We start from the raw sequence: 5993 nt of genomic DNA on the forward strand, positions 1-5993 counted from the left end.
GAGCAATGAGAGAAATAGAAACCCACAGCTTATATCAGTGGATCCAGTATAGTTGGATGCTCTCAGCTTTCTGTATTCCTTTAGTCCAAACTTGTGTTTGGTATTGCTGAAATTGTTCCCTGGCAGGGTGGGCAGGCCCTGGCACAGGAGCCCAGAGCAGCTGGGGCTGTCCCTGGATCCCTGGCAGTGCCCAAGGCTGGGTTGGATGGGGCTGGGAGCACCAGGGACAGTTTGAGGTGTCCCTGCCCTGGCTGGGGTGGCACTGGATGGGCTTTAGGTCCCTCCCAACCCAAACCATTCTGTGATTCTGTGCTATTTCTAGAGACACCACAGCCTTGTGACTCCCCTGATTTCTGCACAGTGACCATTCCTAGGCAAATAAAGGTCTGGTCAGCTCCTGCCCATCCCTGGAGTGACCCCCTCAGGCTGTTGGGACAGGGAAATCGTGTTGGCTTTGCCATGATCTGCTCTGTGAGTGCCCCAGTCCCAGCTCTGACCAGCTCCTCTGGGCACTGTGTGCCCAGCACTTCCTCACAGTGACTCCTCAACACGGGCTTAAATTAGCATGTCTAGAGCCAGACTGAGAGGATTTGCATGTCTGCTGTTGGGCTGAGTGTATTTATCTTAGGCTGACACCGTTAATAATCTCACTGTAATTGAAGCTTGCCTTTGACATCACCTCCCGCCTGACTAATTGGATTGTGTCTCCTCGTTCTCCCTCGCTATTTATTCCTGTCTCCCATGGTCAGCCTGGAAGGAAACTCCCCAGCAAGCTGACCTGTCACAGAAACCAAGGCACAGGTTCATTTTTTACACCCAAGCCCTTGCAGGAGGAGCTGAGTGAGCGAGGTGGGAGCTCGTGCTCTGCTGCGTGGCAAAGCTCTGGGACTTCTGCTGTCACCCACAGCTTTGGAAATCAGTTTTACTCTTCTTTTCCTTCCACCATCATTGCTTTTATTGAGACAATGTGGGATTTTACAGGCCTCCAAATCTGAACATTATCACTGTATTCTCTCAGGACATGTAAAGGAACACATGAATTGTGGGATATTTAAATTGTGTTTTTGGGGTAGTTTAGAACATGGAACACACCCTTTATAATTCTATTTATAAACATGGGGAGAGCAGCGAGTGTCTCAGTTAAAACAGCCAGCTGACTCTGTGGCTCACAACATATAAAGCACTTTCCTCATAATGTTTGCATCTGTGGGAATATTTCCTACACTTTGTCAGGCACTGAATTTGAATGACTGATCTCTTGCACGATAACTGTGATACAGCTGGCAGGCAACCTAAGACATTCTTTAATTTTTAAATAAATATGTTAAAATAACAGTGATTCAAACCCTGGCTATATTAAATTCAGTATAAATAACCTGAATTACATAAAGACAGCTATAACTCCATAACTTGAATTCACCTATGGATCCTGTATCACCCAATCTATTGTTTTAGAAACATTTCTAGGCAGAACATACTAGCTGACTCCCATGGCTTTTCTCAGAGGGACTGAGGAACTTTTTGCCCCTTTAGTCACCTGTAGTCTCTTAAAAGTGTAAAGAGCAACAGGACATCATGTTTTTCTATATACAGACAGACAACTGAATAATAAAACATCTTCAGATTATTTTTTCCACTACAAGAGACACGTTAAATTTCCACCAAATGCCTGCATGAAGTCACAGCTGGTGTAAATCAGCAAATTCCCATTGACTCCTTATGAGATGCAGTGCAGCTTTAGGAAGTGCCTGGCATTGTTATCAAAAGGGTAAACGAGAGATCAGCCAGAAACCTCAGACACAACTAACACTCCAAATTCAGTGGGGCACAGTGCAGAAATTTTGTGTGAATTTATCTGAAACAGCTAAAGTGTGGGTTGGTTTTTTTTTCTCACTCCAGAAAGGGTATAGCCATGCCATATGCACTAGAGTAAAAACAATATATATATAATTTAAGAAGTACATATTGCTTAACACAAGTGCTATTCCAAACATGCAGAATAAATCCTACTCCTCGTTTCAGCAGCTGTAGCAATCCCAGTTCCCTGGGGAGCAATGGAAGTCTTGGCTAACCCTCCCCTGTCCTGCACCTCCCACTCCCACCCTTGGAGTGGGGTGAAAGGATTTAGGAGAGATTTACTGTGGCACAGAGCCTGAGCCTATCTGTTTAATTCCTGAGCTGTTTTCCCTTTGCAGAAGGAAAGCTCACAGCCTTTCTTTGCACACCACTTTGTGGTGTAAAACTTCTCTTCATTAAAGGACTATTAATTAACTTTTGTGCTCAGGTCATTGACTGGTTACTGTGATGATCCTTCTGCTTCACCTGCTGCTGCTCATGCTGGGATCTCCAGGGATTCCCATCATGGGAAATATTTGGGTGCTGTTAGATTTATATCTGAGTGAGTCTCAGGGTGAGATTTTTCATATTGTTCTGGGGAGTAGGACGCCAAATTCCCACCACTCTGATGAGAAAATAACCTTCAAAAAGGGCTCCTGTGTCTCACCTGAAAGATTTCACTCACTCAGGTAAAAACTCACTGGTCAGAGACTGTTTTCATGTGTGCTGATCAGATGCTGCTGTCACAGGTGAACAGAAAAAAAACAGGTGATAAAATTCCTTTTATTTCTAATCAACCTGAGAAGGTCTGATTGCCTTTGAGTGCTGCAGTGCCCTTCCCAGTACCAGCTGCCCTTCTACATATCAAAATCTATAAAACAGAGGTCCACAGGCTGTATCCTGTACATAACGTTGATTTCTGTCTCCTAAACAAGATTAATACTTGGCTGAAAAATCACTTCTACCTTTTGTATTCTGGGTAAAAGAAACAACTGGGCTCACATGCATGCTCTCCTGTTTGAGTGGAAAAGGATAAAGGTGGCCTGTCTGACTTTATTTCCTTAAAAATTATTTATTTCCTCTCCCTTTCATGTTTTTTGGGCAGCTTTTGTAATCCCTGGAGACTCTGTATCTAACTGCATCAGGCAGGAACAGTTTTTCCCCTCCGTCCCTGAAGCTCAGCAGCAGCGTTATTCCAAGCACCTGGAAGGTAAGAACAGGTGTTGTCATTTTTCTTCAGCACAATTTAATTTATTTATTTTTTCAGAGTTATTAATGACTAGAATGGTAGATTTCCATCCTTGTGTTCTGGTTTGCTTCAGAGCTTCCAAAAGGTCACAAACTATCTAAAGTTTCAGGAGAGACTCCTGCTTCTTCCATGAAGGCTGTGCAACTGCTGAAGCTGTGAAATTGGACTTGTACCCAGATGGGATGATAGAAGGATATTCTTACTGAAGTTTTCATGGGTAAAAAAGAGATAAAGAAGGGAAACTAAAGCTCTGCCTCAGCATCCTCAACCTGCTGCGTGTGAGGCTTTGATTTACTGATCTCTGTGATTCACGGATCATTGTGAGCACCCACACCAACCTTTGCTCCTGCGGGGCAGAGCTGAGATGTGCACAAACAACGCAGCTGCTTTCAACACAGGATGAGAAGAATTTATAGATCAGGACCTGCAGATGACTTTATTGTACAGTCCCCAGCTCTGTGAGGCAGAAGCTCTGGGAATAGCCATGATCATGGCGTGGAACCATCTCACAGAGTTTCCATTACAGCTCCCAGTCACTTTCCCATTTTCCATAGGAGCCTTTTGTCCCTCGGTAGGACCCTGGTTCTGGGTAACTAAGCAGAAGAGGGTTTGTTTTCTGTATTTTTGTTGCCTTTGGCAAGCACTTTGCTGCTGCCTGCACAGCTATGATCTTCCATAGAACCTGATATGTTAAATCTCTTCCACCTTCATCCAACCTGCCATGGCAGCAAGGGCAGGGCGAGCCAGGGGTGAGATAATGTTTGCATGAAAGAGAGAAGTGAATCAGAACCAGGCAAGCTCTGAGCTACCAAGATGACTTGGCTTACTGACAGCCTGTTAATGCAAAATGCAGGCCATGTTAATTGTTAAATATATTGGTTGTTCTTTCCAAATTCTCATGAAACTAAATCCACCTTCAGAGTAAAGGAAGTCATTCAACTTCACCTTAAATGGAGATACTCCTATTTTAATTTGTGGGTATTCCTAGTACTGCTGTCTCCCTTTTAGCATTTGTGTGTTCTCCTCCATTCTCCAGGAGACAGAAATGCTGGATGAAGCATCACAACAAAACCTCCTGGCTGCTGCTCCAGGCTGCATGTGTGACCCAAAACTGCAGAGACATTCCTTTCCTGCAAGGCTTCTGAGAACTCATTCTATAATTCTTGTTCCTGTTTGGCAGTTAATCCTTAAAGGAATCACAGTTTGTCACGCTGAACTTGACAGCCTAAAAAGTTATAAGTTCTGTGACTTTCTCAGCAGCATCAGGCCCAACAGAATGTTTGGGACATTCAGCCAACTTTGGGCCACATTCCTTGGTGCAAAATCATTAATATAATGGTAAGGATGTATTTAGTTATACCTACCTAGAGCTACTTCCTTTTTGGATCATAGATGTCAATAGTGATCACAAAAAAAAAATAAAAATCTAAATAATGTCTTCAATTTGTTGTAAAATAAAACACTCCTCCTTAAATTTTAATACCATGATACCCTGTGCTCTTTCCAAACTTCTGTAAATGGTCTCAGAAGGAAATCCCTGGATCTGTGAAATGTGGTGGGTTCATTTAACATCTGGAAGTGCTCTTGTGGCCGTCCTCACTTGCATTCAGGCCGTGAAAAACGAGGCTGGCTGATTCCTTGACACTCATACAAGGAGTCCTGAGTAGCATCAGTGCCAGTAAATAAAAGATTAAGTTTTCTGCACTGGAGATTGATGCTTGAAATTTTGGGTTTGGGCATTTCCTGAGGGCCTGTTGCTCATGCAGAGCTCTGGGAGCTGTTTGTTTTCAGTCTGTAATTAGAGCAGCCAAGCTGATGCTCATTAGGTGATCTCTGCTGGACCATCTCTGCTGCATTTATACAGAATAGCGCCCTTATTACATGCCTAGCTCCATTTATTTAATCTTTTAAAATTAGATATTTCCACTGAATTAAAAAAAAAACCCTCTATGTTCTTGGCCAGTAGGCCCAGGAGTTGAAGCTAACCATTAGAAACGGTTTCTAAAGCAACTTTTTGCAAAGTTTATTATTTTCATTTCTTTTTTTCAGGAACAAGAGCTTACAATCCCTGTAGTACTCTCCCCTGGTAACTGAAGGGAAGGATCACACTGACAATTGTGATTTTAAAAAAATTTTAAAAATAAGCAGGCAAAGCCCAAACAGGTAAGAAAGTAAATACTCAAGCATTTAATGTTATACAATAAAATATGTAGATTTTAAAAGTTACAGGTTCAAAAGGTCCTTTGTATCTTCCTCTTAATAGAGTTGGGGTTTGGATCTTCCCTAAATGACTTTAAAAAAAGAGAAATTAAAAGAAGCAGTCCTGGGCATTTTAGCAGGTTAATTCCCTTTTTTGACATTTGGTGTGTGCTCCCTGATTTTCAGTCTTCTGAGTTTCAGAGAGCCATAGTGAAACACCAGCCTTGGTGAATAAATAGGATGTTGGTGTGGTCACAGCTATGTGACTCAAAAAATGTCTGGAAGAAGCAAAGCACTTCCAAATAAACATTCAAAGAAATCAAATGATTGTTCAGACACCTTTGTATCGAAAGTGCTCACGAGTTTACACAGAAGGCACTGAGAGATGCTGCTTGTGTCCTTTTTGTTAAATTTGGGTTTAAGTGTCCGTTTTGCTGAACCAGTAAATACAGAATATCTTTCTCTGCAGGTGTTTCAGGGGGAAAATCTCTGCATTTTAATGCTGTTATGGTTCAGACAGCACGCAGCCTGCAGTGTGGGCACAGACACTTTCTCACATGCATCATTCATAGCAAAATCAACTGATAAAAGGTCGAGAGAAAACTCTATTTTTATTTTTTTTTGTTAAATCCCACTACAAGGAATTCAAGAACAGAGTGTTTAATAATTATGTAATCTTGGCTAGAGCTCCACGATTAAATCAGTGAAC

At 42.3% G+C, this 5993-nt stretch overlaps 1 long non-coding RNA gene across 1 annotated transcript; it reads left to right on the forward strand.

Moving 5' to 3' along the window:
- The first annotated feature begins 2678 nt into the window (after window positions 1-2678).
- On the forward strand, window positions 2679-5251 carry LOC148183808 (uncharacterized). Its single transcript, XR_015773222.1, has 4 exons — window positions 2679-2815; window positions 2942-3046; window positions 4122-4423; window positions 5135-5251. It is a non-coding gene; the product is annotated as an uncharacterized LOC148183808 (long non-coding RNA).
- Window positions 5252-5993: the final 742 nt, after the last annotated feature.

Source organism: Pseudopodoces humilis, chromosome 9 (genome assembly GCF_049639895.1).
Source record: "Pseudopodoces humilis isolate 2021_Gansu_Grassland_sample_001 chromosome 9, ASM4963989v1, whole genome shotgun sequence".
NCBI classification, from domain to species: domain Eukaryota; kingdom Metazoa; phylum Chordata; class Aves; order Passeriformes; family Paridae; genus Pseudopodoces; species Pseudopodoces humilis.